Source organism: Aegilops tauschii, chromosome 6, assembly GCF_002575655.3.
Source record: "Aegilops tauschii subsp. strangulata cultivar AL8/78 chromosome 6, Aet v6.0, whole genome shotgun sequence".
Taxonomy (NCBI): domain Eukaryota; kingdom Viridiplantae; phylum Streptophyta; class Magnoliopsida; order Poales; family Poaceae; genus Aegilops; species Aegilops tauschii.
This window is the reverse complement of record NC_053040.3, coordinates 292,605,181-292,616,658: the sequence shown is the minus strand read 5'-3', so window position 1 is coordinate 292,616,658 and position 11,478 is coordinate 292,605,181. Positions and strand designations below refer to the sequence as shown.

At 46.7% G+C, this 11,478-nt stretch overlaps 1 pseudogene; it reads left to right on the top strand.

Moving 5' to 3' along the window:
• Window positions 1-7,282: 7,282 nt before the first annotated feature.
• LOC141025366 (E3 ubiquitin-protein ligase SINA-like 4) lies at window positions 7,283-8,208 on the top strand (annotated as a pseudogene).
• The last annotated feature ends 3,270 nt before the right edge of the window (window positions 8,209-11,478 follow it).

The window sequence follows — 11,478 nt, the reverse complement described above, 5'->3', positions numbered from 1 at the left end:
ATACCCGGTCATGGGAACCATAACTGAGAGAGGGGCCCCTACGCCGCCACGACTCGATGAGGTCAACTTGCAGATCCATGATTCAATTCATGCAACTTTTTCTGCTGTTCACCTGAAATGAAGCAAAGATTGAATCATTCAGCTAGCAAGAAGTAGTTGCTCTCATGAGCTGGCAGGTTCTTCTTTAGTAGTTGCACTAAAATTGAGCAACATTAAGGTTGGCTGTCCTGCTCATGTAAGGTGCAACTATAATTTGCTTATCCTTTTGTGCAGTTCCACTAAAATAAAGTGCCATTGTGGTGACAGTGACGCCTCATCTTGCAAAGGCTAATAAAATGTTGCACGAGATTACCAGCAGAGTTTGACGGAGATTTTGGAAACTCCAATCACCATTTTGTGCAGTTCCACCAAAATTGAGAGTCGTTGCCCACGTGCCATTTTAGTTGAACAGTAGAAGACACTCATTCCAAAAAGTGTTTTGTGCAGTTCACCAAAAGGTCACAATAGCAACAAGGTGAAATGGATATCCCTATCCGCGCAAAAAGATAGAAAGAAAAAAGTTGCTGGTCAATAACAAGATACGAAACATACACGAAATGAAAAGAAGCATCATGATTATGTTCATGGCAATCACGCAAGGACAGTAGAAATTTTAAAACGACAACATTGCTTCATGTTACCGGAAGCATTATGATCAACAATGACATTCGTCAAATATGGGATTACTTTAATGGTGGCATTGCTTGTTTACCAGATACAGTAGATCAAAAGTAGCTAAAGAGTTGGTTTAAGGGCATGGGATAGTGGGGACACCAGGACACTCAGCAACGTAAAGAAGCAACTTACTTATCATACTGGGGAAAACAGCAGGAGTACCATTTGTAACACAGTTTAATTGCATCATATTACTGGAGGCATTAGATTAACAATAACACTGGTTAGACATGTCCTTACAGTAACTGTCTGATTGCTTCATTTTACATGCGCCCTTACATTAACAACATCAAAACATTGGTATAAGGACATGCGACAGTGGACGCATCAACACAATGTACCTACAAGGAGGCATAAAGTAGTGATGCCAAGTTTGTTCATACTCTGCGAGGGCACCAAATCTAATCATGGTGACCTTTTATATGTGAGGGCAGCAAATCTAATCTGGACATACTCTGTTGACTTGTCCACCAGCCACCACTTTCTATCCTTTTTTCAACCAATAATAGATCTGTTCCTTATCCAGTTTGTACTGCCTTTTCCCTTTATTTCCCTTTTCAACCAAGAGACCGGTTGGGTATCCAGACTCTACTACTTTCCCCCTGTTATCTCCTCTTTGAATCAAGTCCTACATTCATGCTACGACTTTCCCCCCTTCCTTCGTTGTTTGAACCAAGTCCTAGATTCGACTGCATGAAGTAGCTTTACCTCTAATAATACTAAAAAATTAGGTGGCTTTGGAAGAGCTAATGGAAGTCGAAAAATATCCACATGCAGACATGTGGGGAGCTGGGGCAGTAGATCAAGGACGCTTTCGAAAGAACTTATACCTGAGGGTCGTCGGGGTGTGGCTAGGAGGCCAGCGGCAGGTCGGATCTGCGCACAATACGGCAGGGAGGAAGAAGGGTCGGAGGACCTCCCGAGCCGGTGCTGTGTCGGAGAGAACGACACGGGCAGAGGATCTGGACCCGCCGGCAACTGTGTTTCCTTCCTCGTCACCGATGACCGCGTGAACGATGCACCTAGTCCTGTACACACACTGGTTGAAGGGAGCCGGCCGGATCTATGACCAGCGGTCAGCAGAGAGAAAATGTCGCTACCGCTGTCTTGTTTAGATCCGGAGAGGATGAGAGAATGAAGAGAGCAACCCTGGTAAAGCAAGCGCTCAGGCCCCTGGCTATATATATAGTGGAGTGGTTATCTTTTTTCTCTCCACAGCAAGCATTTCCATTTGTGTATGTGGCATTAAAGAAAAGAAACTTTCTATTTAACGCGACTAACTGTAGTACTCCTACTTACTAGTAGTAGTATTGTTCATTTGTGCTCCCCGGCCCTCCATTCATTGAACAACCCCACGGGTGAATAAACATACAGTACTATTTATATAGAACGAACAAGCTTGAACTATTTTGGCTTTGAGATATCGATGGTACAATTTCACCACATTGCATCAATGGACTCGGTACATTGAAGTAACCTATAAGTACACACACATGCACGGTTTACATTCTGAATCACTAGCTAGAGCTTGAACTGTATTTGTTTACATGTACCACCTTTTTCTTTTGGTTTTCTGCTCCATGGCGCAATCCATCGATACAAAATTATATTGTGAGTAGTTAAAAGTTGAGGGCGGGGCTTTTCACGGGCAGTACGCGCGGCAGTTTTCGTGTAGCCGGTTTGACAAAGAGGCGAGGAGGGTGAGGGAGTAGCGGATTCAACTCACTGCTGGAAAGGTGGGGCTGTGCGATTTGACGGCGGGTTACTGCTGGAAAGACGAGGTCTTGTGATATGACTACTCACTATAGTCATTAATTAATGGCGCTACGACCAGGGTGATGCCCCCCTTCCGTTCCCCACTCTAATCTGGTGCATGACACGTCGACCGGGATGCTCGCTCTCCCACATGTCGGCGAAGTAAGAAGGAGCAAAGAATCATGCGGTATATATAGTGTATATACTAGTACTACTACTCACGTCGGAGGAGTGCGAACCACGGCAGCCCAGTGAACCAGCAGGCGATACGCCATTGAAAACAATCTGGTGATATGGCCATAAAAACAATGTGATATAGTCCAGTCTCTAGCATGTACAGTACTCCTCCTCTTCCACCTCCTCTCAGTTCATCGCCATCATACTTTCCCCACTCCTGTGTTTTCAGTATCCTCTAATCAAAGAGGCCCTTAGACTGGTTTAGGTCCGGTCTTTTTTATAAATGTGTTATGTCCAAAATTTAATGAACGTGCTCCGGTTTCTATGAAAATGCATCATTTATTTATTTATTCTTCCGCGGGGGGTTTGCATGTAGTAATTCATTTATTTATTTATTCTTCCGCGGGGGGTTTGCATGTAATTCGTGAGGTCTGAAATGTAAAGTACGCCGGCATGGTTGCATATGCTCCGAGTCGTGCATGCACTACGACCCAGATGCTCTATGTCCCACCTGTCGATGAAAGGAAGCACGTGGAAATAGCCTAGGAGTACATATAGGAGGATAAATGCGTGAAACAATATGTACTATGAAGCGTAGCTGCGGCTCGAAAAGGAGACATAAAGTGATGACAGGTATAGGTCGCACGCACCCAACTAATGGTACTAGACGTACGACTACTTTTTCCCTCAAAAAAAGAAAGAGGTATGAGTACTCAGTACTCCTATTCTATCAACACGAGTCCCATCTGACAACAATGTCTGTGTAGACAGCTAGCTCTTCTCCCTCGTTTCTCTCTTCTAATTCTAACTCAGCAGATGCGCGGTGGGCGGGGTGGGGATTTGACGATAGTCGGTTTGCTCAACTGCGGCCCCACCTGACAGTAAAAATGCTAAGACAACAAGCGTTCCCTAGCTTGAGCGGCATGCCGGACAGACCGTGTGGGGGTGCAACGCGAACGGCACAGCCATGTTGTACTTGTTCCACTTTCTCGTTTTCAACTCATGACATGTAGTAACGCTCAGTTTTGAATATATAAGTTTGGTTGTCGCGCCAATATATACAGTACTCCCTCCATGTAGGTTGGGTCACTGAAGTCAAAATTAGACACAAAACACGATGGTGACGGACTAGTCTACCTCCGTCGTGGTTTATTTCTCCCCATCGTAATATGTGCCAAATTTTGACCATAAATTTGACTAACAAAAGGTTCATGCATGTCACCAAAATTATATCATTGAAAACTATGTTCAGATACAAATCAAACGATACAATTTTTGTTGACATGTCAGTTAAATCTTTGGTCAAAATTTAGCACAAATTACAAAAGGGACTAATAAACCAGGACCTAGGTAGTACACCAGGACGAAGACAGTGATACTACATATAATTAATGCCAAATAACAGCAAGGGATCGCACATGTCATTTCCGACTGGAATAAAAATGACATACACTAATAAAACATTAAGGCTATGAGGCGATGCAGTGCTGGTTACATGAGGCAAGAAGAAAGATGCATACATCGACGACGTCCACCTCCTCGACTCAGGGCGCCGGCCCACCGAACGGCGGCTAATTAGCAGCAGCTTTCATGGCCAGGTCGACGCGCTTCTGAACAATGGCATCAAAAGATTCTAGCCGGTGGAAGAATGCCAACGTCTTTCTGTCCTCGCTGGCCTTGTAGTGGCTTAAGTAGACGATTTCCTCGTAGACGTGGATGTGCAGGTCGACGGTTTGTTGCATGGCGAGGCGCTGCGCGGCAAGCGCGGCCTCGAGGTGCACATTCTTCGTCGCGACCTCTGGCAGCTGCAGGGCCACCAGTGCTTCAAAGAGTTCATCACCTGGAGGCCGATGAGGGTGGCAGGCAACGAGGAGCCTGGGTGCGTGGGCTGGAGCAGTAGGGCAAGATCGTCCGTGCGCTTCTTGACAGCGGTGAACTTGCGGATGGAGCCGACCATCGTCTCGCACATGCGAGAGGCGAAGCTGGCATCGACGAGGGCTATGACACCGGCGGTGGGGCACCTTTATATGAGAGTCCAAACTGTGTTGCATTCACATGTGCTAGCTCCATTCTGCTTCTCCAATTACTTACCTCTACATGCTAATTGAATGCAGTGACATCATTGACCGTTCAATGTTTTGGGAACCGCTACCCTCTCCCTCATTGACATTCAAGCCGTATCAACGTAAATGCGTGTCAAAAAGAGACTAGTCAGTAGTAGTATACTCAATATCGTGCACCGCGACCAAGGCGGAGAGGAAAACGAGAGAACTTAATACATATTTATTTACTACTTCTACAATAACGAATCAACTGCTACATGTTCGTCCACCGCGTGCGGGAGGGATAGCTTTTTGTAGTAAGCAAAAGCCTCTCCTCTTCTGTGAGCCACCGTGCGCATGGGCGAGGGAGAGGGCGTACTAGTAGTAAAATCAAGCTTCTCCTCATTGTACGAGTTGACACGACACACCATAGCACTGGCCCCACGTGCTTGCCTCTAAACTTGGCTAAAAGACCCGCGGTGTATGATATATTTGCTACAACCTGTAACATTTACCCCACCACAAATTAAAATATATATTCCTCTCTTGACCAGATCAGCGTGCAATCTACAATCACCGGGATAACAGGTAGGGCCAGAAGATTATTTTAATCAAAAAATGCTTTGAGACGGCCTCATAGCATGGAACCGACTCCAACAATTATGTGGAGAGTATCATATACTAGTATCATGCATATATGATAGTACTAGTGTATGATACTACCTCCATAGTGCATAATATCATAGAGTAGTGTATCATAGATGATCATATTTATTGCCAAACATGATACGATATCTACCTATGTTACCCTCTCTCTCATCTCTAATTATCTGCCACATAAGCATGTTTACCACTACTATGGCCAGCCTTAAAGGTTGGTCATAGTGGGGAGTAAATTATACTAGTGTAATGCATATGACACTAGTCTAAGTTACTACCTCCACAGTGCAAAGTAACATAGTAGTAGCAGTATCATAGATGGCTTTATTTATTAGCTTGTAGACTCATCCTTTCTCGGGAAGCGCTATGTTACAGTAACATATTATGTTACTCTAAACACCTCTTTGCTCATTAACTACATGCCACATAAGCAAAATTTTCTTGGAGTGCGCTCTGTTACTATCTAAGTTACTCCCACTATGACTAGTAGAGGCATGGTACACGCTAATCCTAGATTAGTTACTACTACCTCCCATACACATGAAACTACCACACGAGCGTTCGGGTTGCGCTTGGCTCTTTGCCTCTTTGGGAAGTCGAACTTGATGGTACTACTACTATGTTACCACATGACTCTCTTTCTTCATTAATTACTTGCCACATCATCTACTTTGCCTAGACATGTGTGATGTTACCACCTATGTTACTCCCATTGTGGGTAGTCTTATTGGTTGATTCCTATTCATGTCTAGAAACAAGAAACATGGTCGGATTTTTTTTCGGATTACTCGATTTCGTAAGATGACTATAACAAGCAATCGCCACAACAACCGTAAGATCTGCAACCAACGGTGGCACCTATTGGACGCAAACAACAATAGAAAAGAATTGCCACAAAACTGCCACACCACGCCCCACCCCTACATATAAGACTGCCACGCGAGCGTTCGCAACTGCCATGTTCGGGTTGCGCTTGGCTCTTCGCCTCTTCGAGAAGTCGAACAATGATGTTACTACTTCTACAGTATCGAATCAACTGCTGCATGTCCCGTCCACCACGTGGGCGAGGGAGAGCTTGTTGTAGGAGTAGTAAAAGCAAAAGCCTCTCCTCGTCTGCGAGCCACCGTGCGCATGGGCGAGGGAGAGAGCGTACTACTAGTAATCAAGCTTCTCCTTGTTGTACGAGTCAACGCGACACATCATAGCACGGGCCCCACATGCTTGCCTCTAAACATGGCTAAACGACACACATTGTACAATATTTGCTGCAACCTCTAACATTTACCCCACCACAAATTAAAATATATATTCCTTTCTTGACCAGATTAGCGTGCAAACTACAATAACCAGGATGACAGGTAGGGCAAGAAGATTATTTTAATCAAAAAATGCTTCGAGACAGCCTCGTAGCATGGAGCCGACTCCAACGATTTTAAGCTTAGAGGCATGGTACACGCTATCCTAGACTATGTTACTATACTACCTCCCCTACACATGAAACTGCCACACGAGCGTTCGGGTTGCGCTTGGCTCTTCGCCTCTTATGGACGTCGAATAATGATGGTACTACTACAGTGGAGTACTACTAGTATGCTTCTGGCCATCTGACACCGAATGAACTCCTGCATGTCCACCGCGTGCGGGAGGGAGAGCGTGTAGAGAAAGCTTTTCCTAGTCCTGCAAGCAGCATGCTCATGGGCGAGGGAGAGGGTGTTGTAATCAAACTTCTCCTTGTTGTACGAATTGACGTGACACATCAAAGCAGCGCACTCAATATATTTCAATAATTTGTGTTTACCGACGCATTAATTACAACGCATGCATGCATGCCGTGACTTTCCTTTTGATACTTGCATGTGTTGATTTAATGCACATTGAAGTAGTATGAATATGTGATTGTAAAACTTTCTAATGCCCCATCCCTAAAGCGAGAGATGGTGGTGCACGAGGAGGGTGAGATCATGCCGACGGAACATGACCCGACGATGGAGCTCTCTATGGTCTCTATGGACCTCACCTTGCTCCACTGCCCCTTGTGCCTCCGCCCCTTGAAGCCTCCAATGTATGAGGTTCGAATACACCTCGTCTGTTCGGCTGATTGAGCAAGGTGCAGGTTTCTTGATTGATGTGATGTTCGATTGATTTGTGGAGTGCAAGGGAGGGCACCTGGCCTGTGCTGACTGTCGCGGCGAGCGCCCCGGGAACCAGCGGCATTGCCAGAAGGCCGAGCGCTGCGGCGGCTTCGATGTGCGGAACACAACACAGCGATGGACGTTGTTCTCTCCTCAGAGAGGGTGGAGTGCTCGCACGAAGGTTGTGGGCTCTACGTCACATACCACAAGCTCGCCGATCACCAGAGCGTGTGTCCGCTCGCACCCTGCAAATGCCTCATGCCCGTCTGCGGCTATGAAGGCCCGCCGCCAGCGCTCCCCCACCACATCAGCACCGTGCATCCCATGCCCGTGCATAGGATCCAGTATGGCAAGGTGCTCCAGCTGCAAGTGCCAATGTCGGAGCCGCGGCTCTTGCTGTTCGCGGAGGAGGACGGCCGCACGTTTTTCTTGGTCGGCGGCGTGCTCGACATTGGCGCGACTATCGTCGTGTTGGTCATCTGCATCAGAGCGGGGGCGTCCCCACCGCCGCACTACGCGGCCAAGTTGTGGTCGAACGGCCCTCCGGGGGAGCCCAAAGGAGGACGGATGCCGTCAAGGTGGAAATCGAGGTGACAAGCAATAAGGATCCCAGCGCCGTCATCGTGCAGGAGCTGACCTTCTTCACAATTCAGCCCAAGCTACTGGCCGGGGCTGGGTTGTCGAGGACGGTGTCCCTCCACATTCAGAATGACAAGCTCACCTCCTAACTGATTCTATAGTGCCTTATGTTTATCTTAGTAATATGCTAATATAGGGGTTAGCTCGGTCTACTTTAGCTTAAGAGATGGTGGATTTTGGTGGCAATGCAGCAATTACTTCGACATCAGATCAGCAGTTAAAGTAATTTGCAACAGTCGAACGGATATTTTGTCTGCTGGATATAAAGATCCTTTGGGTAAGAAGTATAATCTGCTTATATGGTTGTTTGTTGAGAAAGTATTGCATACTTCTGTGAGTTGACGCGACACATCAAAGTAGTACTACTACTAGTAGTACTCACCCGACTGCGCACCAAGAAGACGAAGCTCGTGTCGTGTTGGTGCCGTGTGCGGCCTGCACATTAACCAAAACCTCGCGCCTCCAGCTTAGCCTCTGTGTTTTAAACTTCTCAATCTCAAGGCCAAGGAGCAACAGGAACCTATGATAGAGCCAATCGGATGGTTGAGAACACTACAATTCGTAGCTACAGATGCGTGTGTGAGAGAGGACGAGTGCGTGCGTGCACCTCTTCTCTTCGTGTATAATGTACTAAACTCAGAGTACAACTGTATGTGGGTGGCATCGACCTAGGGAGCTAGAGATGGTGCGTGCGAGAAGTCCCGAGAGACTAGGTGTGTGCGTGGGAAAGAGGGAGAGAGATGATATGTGTCGATGTAATGCGTGTGAAAAAAAGACTAGTCTATAGCTCGCCACGAGGCTATTCCTAGCGAACGCTCCAATAACCGTAAGATATGTATCTGACGGTGCTAGTTATTGCGCATACATAGCAGTAGAAAAAAAGTACCGTGGCATATTACAAAACTTCTACACCACGACCGAGAACGCGTGCCCACGTTATGCCATCAAAGAATAGTGTCGCACTTCGAAACTAGAACCGTCAATAAATTTTGAGCTTGCGTCTCGCCACATTCCAAATTGCTACCATGCTATATTTAATTGCAAACCTATTCACAGCAATGAAAACCTAAATGGTTTCCCACTTATGAGCATATTAGTACTCGGTAATAAATACTCTACTCCAAGTTGACTGCACATTCCTCCTAAACTCCTCATCCACAAAAACAAACAGGTCTTTGATCGTCGTTCCCTTGCGTCTGCCATGGCCCGCATGAGTTCTGGATCGAGAGTTTACTACCAGGGAGAGGCGAGCATGGAAGCAAAAGCACGAGAGATGTCCCACCTCGCCGCGAAAGCAGCCGACATGCCCCGCCGCGCCGTCATAGCAGCACAGAGGTCCCGCCGCGCCACCGAAGCAGCACAGAGGTCCCGCCACATCGTCGATGCAGCAGACTGGTCCGGCCGCGCCGCGGAAGCAGCAGAGATGTGCCGCCGTGCCGCGAATGCAGCCTGGAGGTCGTCCCACACCATCGATGCAGCAGACTATTCTGGCCGCGTTGCGGAAGCAGCAGAGATGTGCCGCCGTGCCGCGAATGCAGCAGGGAGGTTCTCCCACGGCGTGGCGGCCTGGGAAAATGTCTCGCGGGCAGGCGAGGACTCTCGCAAGTGCATGTGCGCCATGCTCGATGGCCTGATGGGTCGGATCTCCGGCTGGATGAAGATGCAGGACGAGATGAATGCCTCGTTTGAAAATGCTACCGGCGTCATCCGGCGACTAGGGGAGGACAAGGCGAAGCTCCGCACCGAGTGCGACCTGCTGAGGGCGAAGATCGCCGGAAGGGCAAAGCAGGCAGAGGAGACTGCTGCCTTGTTGAAGAGGACGGGCGTCATCGTCAAGAAACTTATGGACGAGAATGCCATGCTCCGCATTGAGCGTGAAAGGCTGGTGGAGGAATCCGTGGATGCTGCCAAGCAGCGTAATGAGTACATGAAACTCATGAAAGATATCATCGCTGCTCGCTGTGAGAACTAGTCTCCGTGACCTACAGGGCATCAAAAAAGTAGAGATCAGCGAGCCAGAGCATTGTATGCATCTTCCTTCTTCTTTTGCCCTTGTGTATTTTGGGTGTAGCCGCATGTGGCTTTTTTAATTAGCTTCCTAAATATGTAAGAAAATTATTATCCACTGCCATCGTCTTGATATATTCATCAGTCTTGCTATAAGTCGCAGTAGATGCTATATAGGTCCGTCGGATCTTACATCAAGATTCGTGCAAAATTTTCTTTTCAGATTTTCTTTTTTCTCTCTTAAATCTCAGTCGAGTGAGACATTGCCACGCCATTAAACAGGGGCTCGAGCGCCATTAATGGAGACTTTGGGAGAGAGGTGGGCGTCAGATGGAGGTCAAAGGGCTCTCCTCCACGCGCAGGGTCTGATCACATGCCTCCCGTACTCAAATAGCTACCCCGCACGGTGCCTCCTAGCCAATAAAAAAAGGGACGCGTGGCAGCACGTAAATGGTAAGTAGAACACCCACGATTTCAATAATACTTGTGTTTCCGATTGTAACGTGACAACACTTGTTCCAAAATGACTTTGTTGATTGTTAATGTGTGCGCCTTCGCAAATCGGACAGCAAAATTACCACAGCATGTTGGTGCCATGTCATGACACCAAGCCAAGTTTCATAATTTTCATGCGTGATTTGGATTTACAGGAATTAGAAAACCAAGTTTCTCAATGTTTCCAGCCGAGCCACGACGCCCAGATGTTTGAATTCCAGTCCCATTTCTTGCATGGGACCTAGAAATTCACCCAAGGACACACATGTGATTTTTCAACCAACTTTGATGCACTGGAGCATGTGCTGGTAGTTCAAATTTGAATTATGCACATTAAATGACCAGAAACTCAATTAATGTATAAAAAAGGTCAAACGAATCTGGAATAATTCCAAAATTTAACATGGCACTCATATAGTTCTATGTTGCCTCTGTAAAGAAAATCAGGGGGTAGGGTATATCGTTTCGCACACAAAGGTGACACGTTCCCTCTCAGAACCACGAGCCTTCTTGAGAAAAGCTCCAGTTTGCGAGAAGCTTATACCAAAACTTGTTCCAATTCGGCCAATTTTTTTACCACAACATGTTAGTGACATGACATGACACCATGCCAAGTTTCATGATTTTCAGGTGAGTTTTGGATTTACGGGAATTTAAAAACCAAGTTTCTCAATGTTCTCGGCCGAGCCACGATGCCCAGATGTTTGAATTTCATTCCCATTTCTTACAAGAGACCTAGAAATTCACCCAAGGACACACATGTGATTTTTCAACCAACTTTGGTGCACTGGAGCATGTGCTTGCAGTTCAAATTTTAATTATGCACATCCAATGACCAGAAACTCAATTAGTGTATA